Below are 13,694 nucleotides of genomic sequence, written 5' to 3'. Positions count from 1 at the left end.
GGTGGTGAGAGTAAAGCCTGTCTTGGTTATCTATTATTGTCCCTCCATTGCTGGTGGGTCAAGACCTGGAATTCCCAGACTACAGCAATTTTGCCACACAGGCTTTAGCAGTATAAGACAGCAGCACACTCAAGGGACAATCAGAAGTGTGCATTATCCATTGGTCTTGCAAGTAAGATCGACATTCAGCAACTGAGTAAAAGGCCACTGTTATTGGCCAAGAACTGTTGGGGAGTGCACATAAAATCAATTAGGTGGTGGGAAACAATTTCTGCCAAAGGACCTGGACCCACTACAATTTGCCTATCACCCCAATAGGTCTACAGTGGATGCAGTCTCACTGGCTCTCCACTCAGCCTTGTCAATCACAATATATACATCAGACTGCTGTTTATTGTCTACAACTCAGTGCCCAACACTATCACACCCTCAGTTCTAATCAACCAGTTCCAAAACCTGGACCTCCATCCCTCCATCTGTAACTGGATCCTTGATTTCCTCACTGGGAGACCACAGTCTGTGTGAATGGGAAATAACATCTCCCCCTCTCTGACAATCAACACTGACACATCTCAAGGATGCATGCTTAGCCCACTACTCTCTCTACACACACGACTGGTGGCTAGGCACACTCAAATTTGCCAATGACACACTTACTGTTGGCAGAATTTCAGATGGTGATGAGGAGACATACAGCAACAAGCTTGCACTCAACATCAGTCAGACCAAGGAACTGATTGTGGATTTCAGGAAGGGGAAGTTGAGGGAACACACACCAGTGCTCATCGAGGGATCAAAAGTGGAAAGTATGAGCAGTTTCAAATCCCTGGGTGTCAACATCTCTGAAGATCTATCCTGGGCCCAACATACTGATGCAATTACACAAAGACACGACAGCAGCATGCCTTTATTAGAAGTTTGAGGAGAATTCGTATGTCACCAAGGATACTCACAAATTTCTACAACTGTACTGTGGAAAGTATTCTAACTGGCTGAATCACTGTCTGACATGGAAGGGTCACTGCACAGGATTTTTAGACAAAACTGCAGGAAGTTGTAAACTTTGCCAGCTCCATCATGGGCACTAGCCTCCCCAGCATCAAGGACACCTCCAAATGGCGATGCCTCAAAAGGCAACATCCGTCATTAAGGATCCCTATCAGCCAGGACATGCTCTCTTCTCATTGCTACACTCAAGGTGAGGTACAGGAGCCTGCATACACACACTCGATATCTCAGGAACAGCGTCTTCCCCTCCATCAACAGATTTCTGAACCCATGAACACTACCTCAGTATTTCCTTTCTCTCTTTTTGCTCTACTTATATACTTCTTATTGTGATTTATAGTTTTTATTATTATGTATTGCAATAAATAATAACACCTCCAACAGAGACACTTCTTTTTCCCGAGAGGGGAGAGAGGGGGGGAAAGGGGAGGGGGAGGGATAGAGGTATGTTAAATTACCGGGTGAATGAGTAGTCTTTGGGGTACAGCAAGTCTGTGTCTTTATTGATGCTTTGCTGCATACTTGAGTGCTCAGTGGGGGGGGGGGGAGCACCAATGCTTTTTTTTGCTGGTGTGGGAGGGGGGGATCGTTGCTTTGCTGCAGCTTATGTGTGGGTGGGCAGAGCTGGGGGGACTTTGTATACATTTCTCTGACATTAAATGTACCTTTGAACCATGAATATACTGCTAACACAAAACAACAAATTTCACAACATATGCCAGTGATATTAAACCTGATTCTGAAATATTCAACTGCAGGATATGTCAGACCAGAGGTTCTTCCTTCCCTCATGAAACTCTATATACTGGAACAAATTCGTATTCAATCACCAGTAATGTGTGGGATTAGTTCACTGTCTGAATGACATTGAATTAGAATCAGAATCAGGTTTGTTGTTTTACAGCAGCAATACAGTGCAATATCTAATAAAAGCTATAAATTGCAATAAGAAATATATATTAAAAATTAAGTTAGTGCAAAAGGAGAGCAAAAGAAGAAAAAAAAAGTGAGGTAGTGTACATGGGTTCATTGCCCATTCAGAAATCTGATGGTGGAGGGGAAGAAGCTGTTCCTGAAATGTTGAGTGTGTGTATACAGGCTTCAGTACCACCACCTTGATGGCAGCATTAAGAGGGCACGTCCTGCATGATGGGGGTCCTTAATGATGGATGCTGCCTTTGAGGTTTTGCCATCTGAAGGTGCCCTTGAAGCTGGGGGGGGGGGGGGGGCGGGGCAAGTGTCCACAATGGAGCTAGAAAAGTTTACAACTTTCTGTAGCAATGAGACGGCATGTCCTGGATGATGGGGGTCTTAATGACAGATGCTGCCTTTTTGAGGCATCACCTTTTGAAGATGCCCTCGATGCTTGGCTGATTCAAATCTACACAGCGAGCACAGGGTTTTTCCACAGTTTGGCTTGGCAAGAGTTCATTTCAAATTAATCCCAATAAGAAAGAGGTAGGATAGGGTGATCAGATGAGTTGGGGAGAGATGGAAGGAATTGTCATAGATAACAAGTACCAGTACCATTGGTTGCAGGAACAGAATCAGGTTTAGTATCACTTTTAAAGACATTTTGTTTTTAAATTACTTTGGAAAAATCAAGAGTTGGAGGAAGATTATCCTTAACCTGACACTCCCAGCACTATGCTGCACTGGCAGGGGCCACGGAACTGCATCCCGACAGCACCCGTGCTGCCAGATGTAAACCATCCGACAGTTCTTTCCTGCAGATGAGGTAGGTTCATCTTGTGCCAGGCCAATAATTTAGTCCCCAGGCAACACAGTGAGCGTGTAGGTTGTGGAATCAGTTCAGAATTGAGGGTTGGAGAGTGAAGTTAATTCACTCTGGCTCAGCAGCCTGGTGGTTGAGGGGTAATGACTGTTCCGGACCCTGGGCCCCTGGACCTGCTTCCCGATTGCATTAGTGAGAAGAGTGCATGGCCAGGGTGGTGGGGGCCCTTGATGATGGATGCCACTTTCTTGTGGCAGTGCTCCTTGTAGATATTTTCACTGGTGGAGAGGGCTTTGCACGTAATGGACTGGGGTGTATCCACCACTTTCTGAGGGTTTTGTTCCTGGGCATCGCTGTTTCCATATCAGGCCAACTGCCAGGCAAGCAATCACTCTTCACTGTGCATCAACAGAAGTTTGTAAAATTTTCAGGTGACGTGCGAATCTGTGCAACTTCGAGAAAGGAGAGGCACTACAGTTCCTTCTTTGTAATGGCACTCAGGTGCTAGTCCCAGGACAGATCTTCTGATATGCTAACTAACGCCAGTGAATTTAAAGCTATCGACCCACTTGACATGAAGCCTCTTGGCAAGTGGCATGAAGTGAGGGGTAAAATGGGTAGGGGACAGAGTCTGAATAAAGTAATGAGGGGGAGTGGAAAACTACAAGAACAACCTTACCAAAATAAACCAGAGTCATGGAAAATTTTAATTATGAAATTTAAGACACAGGAGTAGGGTGTAGGCATAGCCTGGAGGCAGAACCAGGCGTCCTCCATGTTAACAAAGCCCATCTACTCCCTGTGTGTACAACTATATGGCAAGCAGAGCAGATCAACAAAGGACCCTTCACTGTATTCAGAATTTATCAAGGCTTTGCTAGGCACAATGCACTTGTTATTGGCAGAAACACCCACAGGTTGTATGATGGCCACTGTGCTTCAGACTATCGATTGTCTTAGGACACACTGATCATTCAGTAAAGAAGAAAACAACAACGTCAAGTTGGTGACCGGCTGCCAGTGCTGTCCCCAGGGGGAATAAAAACACCCAGTCAGGAGAGTTAGATTTCTGTAAACCTGGTTTGATTTATGATCGCCATCACTCAAGGACATGCTGGACACAAGAGATTCTGCAGATGCTGGAAATCCAGAGTGACACATATAAACACACTCAGGCACCAAGGTAGCGTAGACGTTAGTGTGACACTGTTACAGCTCAGGGTATCGGATTTCAGAGTTCAATCCCAGCGTCCTCTGTAAGGAGTTTGTACGTTCTCCCTGTGACCGCGTGGGTTTCCTCCGGGTGCTCCGGTTTCCTCCCACAGTCCAAAGGCGTACTGGTTAGTAGGTTAATTGGTCATTGTAAATTGTCCCCTGATTAGGCCAGGGTTACATAGGGGGTTGCTGGGCGGTGTGGCTCGAAGGGCCGGAAGGGCCTGCTCCACACTGCGTCACTAAAACAAAATGCTGGAGGAACTCAGCAGGTCAGGCAGCATCTATGGAGAGGAATAAACAGTTGATGTTCTGGACCGAGACCCTTTATCAGTGCCGATTGCCACATCTACCTAGTCCTGGACCTAGCACCTATCTCCAATGACCCAGAGTCACAGAAACAGTGATCATCTTTGTTTTGAATGGTATCTGGAGAGACACAAGTACATCAAGGTCGTACAAAGGGAAATACAATGAGAATGCAGAACATGGCAACACACACAAAATGCTGGAGGAGCTCAGCAGCATCTATAGAGGAGAGTAAATATCGAATTTTCACGTTCAGATTTATTTAACACAGATTTATTTAACACATGGACATCAAATGGCCGGGGGCTGTGGTCAAGTGGTCGGAGACTTGGGCCGGCTCCCCCACTGGACTTAGTCTGGTGAGGAGGGTGTGAGGACACCCAGCAGGACTGAAAAAAACAAAACCTGACAAAGGACAGATGAACTCCTTGTGAGCCAACGGCCATCTTCCGTGGAAGAGATTAAAGCACTGCGTATCTACGAATTGTTTGCTATGCACTCAGTTAGAAGAGACATGATGAACTTGGGCGCTGCACCGTGTGCCTGAACCTGCCCAAGGCCTCTGCCTAAGGAAGGGCCGAGCTCAAAGAAGCAGCCGCGGCTGGAGGCCGACACGGCCTCGGGCTCAAGTTCGGCGGGGGCGGCGGCAGGCGGTGCCAAGGCGGCCAGCAAGAACAAGCTGTCGCAAAGTGGAAGAAGATGGAGGTGCATAGCCGCCAACCCCGGATTTGGGACGGCACCCACTGACTGACTGACATCAAATGCTTTATTTGCATTAACAACCAGCACAGCCTAAAGACGTGCTGGGGACAGCCCACAAATATCTCCACACATTGCTGCACCAACATAGCATGCCCACAATGTTCAGAACAGCAGCAAACAAGCTACTTTCCTCCCTCTCACACGTACACACTGACAGTCATCCAACTCCAGCACAAGCTACCAAGCCTCCAGTGCCCCAACTCCCAGCTCTGACCACTGAGTTTCAACTTGTAGTGCCACAATTACAGAGAAAGTACAGAACAGCTAGGGCTAGGGTCACAAACATATAGACTGAGGGATCAAGAGACTCACAACGGCCAGATGCGAATCTAATTACAAAATACTCTGCAGATGCTGGAGTTAAAGCAACACTCACAAGGCGCTGGAGGAACTCAGCAGGTCGGGCAGCATCTGTTGAAACCATCAGTCAACGTTTCCACGGATGCTGCCCGACCTGCTGAATTCCTCCAGCGTGCTGTGAGTGTTGCAAAGCTAACTAACTCCCTTTGCCCGTTTTCAGCCTGAGTGCCCCTGTGCCTTCCTATGCAATCATCAGTCCCAGAGCCTTTTATACATTGCACTTCAGAATCAGGTTTATTATCACAACTGCTCTTAGGACAACAGAATGAAAATAGTCAGACTCAAAATACTTCTCCATCTCCACAAAATTAGGAGCATTTCAGCCTCAGGGCCACACTAATCTTATTCAGCATTCAATAGGATAATGAGATAATCCCACTTTGAGGAACACACACAAAATGCTGAGGGAACTCAGCATGTCAGGCAGCATCTAATGAGAGGAATAAACAGTTGGCATCTCATGCTGAGAACCTTCATCAGGAGAGGGAGTGTTCTCCAAGTACTGATAAATCCCGCCTCTAAGAATCCTCTCCAATAATCTGCCCACCACTGAATGAAGACTCACTGATCTATAATTCCCAGGGTTATCCATACTCCTTTTCTTGAGCAAAGGAATAACATTTATGGCCAGTGAGGACATAAAGATCATTACCAAAGGCATAGTAATTCTTTCCCTTGCTTCCCGTAATAATTCAGGACAAAAACAGAAATGATAGTCGTATACAGTATGAAAAACAGGCTTTTCAGCTCATCTTGTCCATGCCAACCAAAATGCCTAACACAAGTCCTATTTGCCTGTGTTTAGCACATACCTCCTCAAGCCCTTCCTAGCCAGGTACCCGTCCAAAGATACCTTAAATGTCATAAATGTACCTTCCTCTGGCACCTTGTTCCATTTACACACCACCCTCTGGGTGAAAAATCTGCTCCCATCTGTCTCCTTTAAACCTTTCCCCTCTCACTTTCAAAATATGCCCTCTGATATTGGACTCCACTGCCCTGGGGAAAAACACTGCAGCTCCACATTATTTCATATACCAGCTCACCCTTCAGTCTCATTCAGTCCAGGGAAAAGTGTCTCGAGATAACCAGCCCCTCCTTGTTACACAAACCCTCAAATCTCTGTAATATCCTCACAACTTGTATTGCAGCCTTTCCAGTTTATTGCTGTGTCGTGCAATCCCTCCTGCTGCTCTTTGCTAGCCTGGGGGCCTTACATGTCATGACTACATGGTCTACAAAACCCCACCTACAAGTTTGCAGTTGATATCACCATGCTGGACTGTACATCAAATACTGATAATTTGGAATAAGGGAAAGAGACGTGGTGTCATGGCAACAACCTCTCCCTCAATATCAACAGAACAAAAGAGTAAGGTCACTGACTTCAGAAAGAGAGACAGTGCACCTGCTCCTAACAGAGCTGAGGTTAACAGGGTTGAGGACTTCACCAACAGCCTATCTTGGTCCAACCACAAAGACATCACAGCCAAGAAACCTCACCAACACTTCTACTTCCTCAGGAGGCTCAAGAAATTTGGCACGTCCCTGTCGACTCTTAATCTTCATCGATGGACCAGAGGAAGCATTCTGTCTGGATGCTTAATGGCTTGGCACAGCCCGTGACCGCAAGAAACTGCAGAGAGGTGTGGACACTGCTCAGCACATCACGGAAACCAGCCTCCCCTCCATGAACGCTCTCTGTCCTTCTCACTGCCTCGGTAAAGCAGGCAGCATAATCAAAGACTCCACTCATCCCGGACATTCTCCCTCCTTCTTCCCATCGACCTGAAGATACAAAAGCCTGAAAGCATGTACCACCGGGCTCAAGGACAGCTCCTATCCCGCTGCTTGAAGACTACTGAATAGTTGGTCGCCTAGGATGATAATTTGATTTTTGACCTTACAATCAACCTCACTATGGCCTTGCAACCTTATTGTCTACCTGCACTGCACTCTCCCGCTAGCTGTTACACTTTATTCAGCATTCTGTTCTTGTCTTACCTTGGAGGTTGTCAATGCTCTGAGTAATGTTGTAATGAAATTATCTAATTAACAGTGTGCAAGACAAGTTGTTCACAGTACCTCAACGTATATGACAATAAGAAACCTAATCACATTAAGGGAGAGGGTACTACACTGTGGCAGTTACCACTGTTCAATTGCGTCAAGTTCAAGTTTATGGTCATTCAACCATACAGCTAAACAAAACGTTCCAGCTATCCTCCTGCCCTTCACCTTCCTCACCCACCTGTCTTCCTTCACCTACCATCTTCTAGCTACCCCCACCTTTTCATTCTGGCAACTTCCCCCCTCCTTTCCAGTCCTGATGAAGGGTCTCGGCCCAAATCATCAACTGTTCATTCATTTCCACAACCTGCTGAGATTCCTCCAGCATTTTTCTGTGTTGCTAAACAAAGTATTGTTTCTCTGGGGCCAAGGTGCAAAACACAGTGCACTCACAACACGCTGACTGATCGTTTCCACGGATGCTGCCCGACCTGCTGAGTTCCTCCAGCGTGTTGTGAGTGTTGCTTTGACCCCAGCATCTGCAGAGTATTTGGTGTTTACAAAACACAGTACATACAGCCACACGCAGTCACAAAATAATATCTGCACAAGTCCCGGAATGGTACGGCCTGAAGATTGACAGGGTGACATAAAATGCGAGGTGTATGATTATGTGAGAAGATATGTTATTGGCTCGGTTACAATGGCACGAACCAACAACCTGCAATCCTCCTGATCCTAGGGCAATAATTCTAGGGCAGCCTACAGAACTAATCCTTTCTCCAAGCAAACAAAAGTTAATTAACCACACTCTTCCAACTCAGTGTCACTTACAGGATCTTGTAGCATATCGTTTGTTCATTATGTGCCGTGTCCCTGTAGCATATCATCACCACAATACTGTGCAAGACAACATTCACCACTTTTTTTCTTAAGAAAGTTTTCATTCAAGGGATGTGGGCTTTGCAGGACGAGCCAGCATTTAATTGTCCATATCTAACTGCCCTTTGAGGAGGAGGTTTAGGAGTTTGAGGACTTTTCCAACCCCGGCCACAAAAGGAGGAGGGTTGAGCTTGGCACTAGCAACACCATCGCGTAGAAACCCAGAGCAGCAGAAATGTCAGCAGACGCTCCAAACACCTCATCCTGGGAGAGGGAGGATACACCAAGAAGATGGGCAACACCCGGGGACAACGTGAGGGACTGGCCCAGGACACAGGACGCAGGTGAGCTGCTGTCACCAGCCTACGTCACAGTAGTGGTGGCGGGGTGAAGACAATGACCACCAAGGACTCTAGTAAATTTCCACAGGTGTATGGAGGAGAGCATTGTGTGTCACCATCTGGTACAGAGGCTCCAATGTGCAGGATTGAAAGAGGCTGCAGAGAGTTGTAGACTCAAGCAGCTCATCACAGGCACAACCGTCCTCACCACTGAGAAAGCTTCACAAGGGGATGCCTCAAGAAGGTGGCATCCATCAAAGACCCTCTGTTCATTACTGCCAGCAGACACAGAAGCCTATTGATTTTAAAAACAGTTTCTTCCCCTCTGCCATCTGAACAGTCCATGGACACTACCGCTCTATTCCTCTTTTCCAATATTTATCTTTATCCTAACTTTTAACTTTTTTATGGCTTGCTGCCAAAAAAAAAATTCACAATACGTCTGTGTTAATAAACCTGATTCTGATGGGAGACTAAAACATTGAGACAACTGCTAGAAGAAGGCCCCTGTACTGGACCGATCCTCCCTCTCTCTTTGATGGTAAGTAACAGCCTGTTGGTCATCGAGACCGGAGACATGAGGGAGGGAGGGGTGGCTTGGGGAAGCAACGATGAAGACTGCTCATTGGAGCAGTGAGTTACTGGTCTCCACTCTCGTTCTTGCAGGAGCCATTTCGCTCTCCCTCGCTGGCGAGAGGCAGCCTGTCTGAAGTACTAAAGTACTGGGTTTTGGACTGTAAATTTTGATGGACTCTAGATCAAGGTTGCTTCGGGGGTTTTTTTTTATTGCTTGCGTGGGGGGGGTGTTCGATGCTTCTGCTGGTGCAAGTGGGGGGAGGGGGAGGGTCGATGGTTCGGCTGCTGCTTGTGCGATGGAAGGGAGGAGGGGGGCTTCAGGGTTTGTGGATGTCTGCGAAGAGTATAAATTTCAGGTTGTATGCCTTGTTGAATTGCTGCACTACTTTTTTCATTAAAAAAATATACCAGGAGGTTTCTCAAAAGCCTGAAGATGAATTTATGAATGATATTTGATCCTTACTTTCATAAGACCCTATATAAAAGTTTGAGATATCAATTACACTTCGTCAATCATGACTCAGTGAAGAGTATAAAGAGCATTATTTCCTGATAGTGCTGACTGGTTTTGAGAATGCACCCATCCCGTTAGAAATATCTGCGTTATCAACTATAAAGACAAGTTAATTTTAATTGCCCATGTACAGTGATTGGAACCTGGCATTGGAACAGGGCCAGGAATCGCAAATACGTCTTTTCAGCGCTCATAACCTCTTAACCTTCCCATCCAGATTAAAAACATCCTCCACCTCAATCTGACCTATAGGCCCGCAAGTTCAGCTGTCAAAACAGTATGCATTTATTTTAATAAGTGCCTTTTAAAGTCACTTTCGAAAGGGTTCCCACATCAATACTCTTAGCTGGATTATGAAACTGAAAGATTAAGTATTTAAGCTCCGATTACTCGATTTCCAAATCAAATGTGCACTAAATGTTTATTCTCAGAGCAAGTGCCAATGTTCCCCATTGTAAATAAGGTGGTGTTTGAGAAGGTATAAAGCCTGTTTTGTAAATGCCGAGTAAGACCCTAGGTTGGAAGCTGCTTTACCTGAACTGCTCCCATTTCCTTCCCTCCATCCATCCATCCATCCATCCCCTTTAAAAAACGATGTCAGCAACTTCAGAGCGCTGCCCCACCGCAACCTAACTTGTAGCGTTCCCGTCCATCAAAGTGACGGACAACGCAGCCCCCAATCAATTGTGGTACCCCTGACATCACAAGGGACCACCGACCAATAGTGAGGACGCGGTAAGCAGGGACTTCCGTCAAGGCCGTCAGGTTTGGTTGTCGCTTCCCTCACACATATACATAAAGATGTTGTTTCCCCACCACCACGGCGTTTCATCGTACTGTAAAAACAAGCAAGCAAAAACAACCAACAGCGCGAAGAAAGCGGTTCGACTGACCTTGGAGTGGGTGTTTTTAATTACCCGCTGCTCTCAGCTCGCCATCGTCCTTACTGCTCGCAGCCGACTGCGGGCACTGCCGCCTCTGCGCCTGCGCCGAAATCGTCTGCACTGCGCAAGAGCAAAAGCCCCAGCGCTCGCGCATGCGCTCGGAGCAGCCACCTCCACCGACTCCCCGCCCCCAACCCCTTCTGCGGGAAGACGCGCAAACTTTTCCGAAGTTTGCTTGTTGGTGTTGTGCGTGCTGCACCGACCGCGGCTGGATCTCCACTTCATCGAACCCCCATGAGCTGCTTGCTCCTTCTCTGCCACTCTTCCAGGTGCTTTATAAGGAGTTTTAATGTTCTCACCAAATAGTTGAGGGAATCTTTGCCTCTTGCTAAACTCTCATGCCCCCTTGTAACCTTGGACATAATGGATGTCCTCATTCTCAAAGCCACACTTCACTTATAAAGGGTCTTTGTTGAGGCCACATATGTAGTATACTGTACTGTAATAATTTATTATGAGGTTGTGTCCTCGGCCCCTTACTCTACTTCCTCCTCTACTGCGCAGTCTTGTCATCTTCAGAAGTTTTCTGATGACTCTGCCATAGTTGGATGCATCAGCAAGGGAGATGAGGCTGAGTACAGGGCTATGGTAGGAAACTTTGTCACATGGTGTGAGCAGAATTATCTGCAGCTTAATGTGAAAAAGGTGGTAGACCTGAGGAGAGCTAAGGCACCAGTGACCCCTGTTTCCATCCAGGGGGTCAGTGTGGACATGGTGGAGGATTACAAATACCTGGGGATACGAATTGACAATAAACTGGACTGGTCAAAGAACACTGAGGCTGTCTACAAGAAGGGTCAGAGCCGTCTCTATTTCCTGAGGAGACTGAGGTCCTTTAACATCTGCCGGACGATGCTGAGGATGTTCTACGAGTCTGTGGTGGCCAGTGCTATCATGTTTGCTGTTGTGTGCTGGGGCAGCAGGCTGAGGGTGGCAGACACCAACAGAATCAACAAACTCATTCATAAGGCCAGGGATGTTGTGGGAATGGAACTGGACCCTCTGACGGTGGTGTCTGAAAAGAGGATGCTGTCTAAGTTGCATGCCATCCTGGACAATGTCTCCCATCCACTACATAATGTACAGGGTGGGCACAGGAGTACATTCAGCCAGAGACTCATTCCACCGAGATGCAGCACAGAGCGTCATAGGAAGTCATTCCTGCCTGTGGCCATCAAACTTTACAACTCCTCCCTTGGAGGGTCAGACACCCTGAGCCAATAGGCTGGTCCTGGATTTATTTCATAATTCACTGGCATAATTTACATATTACTTTTTAACTATTTATGATTCTATTACTATTTATTATTTATGGTGCACCTGTAACAAAAACCAGTTTCCCCTGGGATCAATAAAGTATGACTACTACTACTATGTACACTCAATGACAGTGTGGCCACTAACTCCCTCACAAGTTTACAGATGATAGCACTATGGTGGGCCACATCTCAATTAACAACTTGTCAGAGTACAGAAAAGAGATGGCCTAGTGATGTGGTGTCATGACAACAAAAGACCTGGCCATTGACTTCAGAATGGGGTAGGGGCAATGCCAATGCTCCTGTCTACGTTAACGATGTTGAGATTGAGAGCTTAAAGTTCTGATAGCCTGTTCCGGTCCAACCATGGAGACGTCATGACCAAGAAAGCTCACCAACGCCTCTAGCCTCTCAGGAGGCAAAAGAAATTTGTTTTTTCCCTGCCGACTGCACCATAGAAAGTATTCTGTCTGGATGCTTAATGGTTTGGCATGGCAGCTGCTCTGCCCGTAACCTCAACAAAACATAGAGAGTTGCAGACAGCTTAGCTTCCCCTCCATGGGCTCTGTCTACACTTCTAGCTTCGTCGGTAAAGCAGCAAAGACCCCACACATTCCACTCTTCTCCCCTCTTCCATCAGGCAGAAGATACAAGAGCACATACCACCACTCAAGCACAGCTCCTATCACACTGTTATCAGACTCCTGATAACTCCTGTACGAGAAGATGATCCCTGTTTCCATCCAGGGGGTCAGTGTGGACATGGTGAAGGATTACAAATACCTGGGGATACGAATTGACAACTGGATGGGTCAAAGAACACTGAGGCTGTCTACAAGAAGGGTCAGAGCCGTCTCTATTTCCTGAGGAGACTGAGGTCCTTTAACATCTGTCGGACGATGCTGAGGATGTTCTATGAGTCTGTGGTGGCCAGTGCTATCATGTTTGCTGTTGTGTGCTGGGGCAGCAGGCTGAGGGTAGCAGACACCAATAAAATCAACAAACTCATTCATAAGGCCAGTGATGTTGTGGGGATGAAAATGGACTTTCTGATGGTGGTGTCTGAAAAGAGGATGCTGTCTAAGTTGCATGCCATCTTGGACAATGTCTCCCATCCACTACATAATGTACTGGGTGGGCACAGGAGTACATTCAGCCAGAGACTCATTCCACCGAGATGCAACACAGAGCGTCATAGGAAGTCATTCCTGCCTGTGGCCATCAAACTTTACAACTCCTCCCTTGGAGGATCAGACACCCTGAGCCAATAGGCTGGTCCTGGACTTATTTCCTGGCATAATTTACATATTACTATTTAATTATTTATGGTTTTATTACTATTTAATTATGGTGCAACTGTAACAATAAAGTATGACTATGACTATGACTATAAGATGGACTGTAGGCCTCACAATCTACCTCATTATTATCTTGTACTTTATTGTTCACCTGCGCTGTACTTTTTTGGCAGTTTTTACACTTTATTCTGCATTGTTATCATTTTTTCTTAATCTGGCTTAATGATCTGATTTGTATGAACCGCATGCAAGACAAGTTTTTCACTCTATCTTGGTACATGTGACAATAATAATCAATTTAATGATCTCTGGATTTAATGATTCAGAGATGCCTTCTTCTCTTCCACCATCAGATTACTGAATGGTCCATCAACCCTTGAACACTGCTTCACTATTCCTTTCTTTTGCACTATTATTTATTTTTGTAATTTATAGTATTCTATGTCTTTGCACAGTTCTGTTGCCACGAAACAGACCTTACATC

At 46.2% G+C, this 13,694-nt stretch overlaps 1 protein-coding gene across 2 annotated transcripts in view; it reads right to left on the bottom strand.

Moving 5' to 3' along the window:
- Positions 1–10,687, bottom strand: part of pi4kb (phosphatidylinositol 4-kinase, catalytic, beta) — a 142,066-nt gene extending 131,379 nt beyond the window's left edge. Inside the window, exon 1 of one of the 2 annotated variants that reach the window (XM_072283496.1) lies at positions 10,603–10,687. The gene's annotated coding sequence lies outside the window, so the exon portion shown is untranslated. The remainder of the gene's footprint in view (positions 1–10,602) is intronic. The other variant, XM_072283505.1, reaches the window with a different exon arrangement.
- Between the last annotated feature and the right edge of the window lie 3,007 nt (positions 10,688–13,694).

This window comes from Mobula birostris, chromosome 2 (assembly GCF_030028105.1).
Source record: "Mobula birostris isolate sMobBir1 chromosome 2, sMobBir1.hap1, whole genome shotgun sequence".
In the NCBI taxonomy this organism is placed as follows: domain Eukaryota; kingdom Metazoa; phylum Chordata; class Chondrichthyes; order Myliobatiformes; family Myliobatidae; genus Mobula; species Mobula birostris.
The sequence above is the reverse complement of the archived record's forward strand: the minus strand, read 5'-3'. Positions and strand labels throughout refer to the sequence as shown.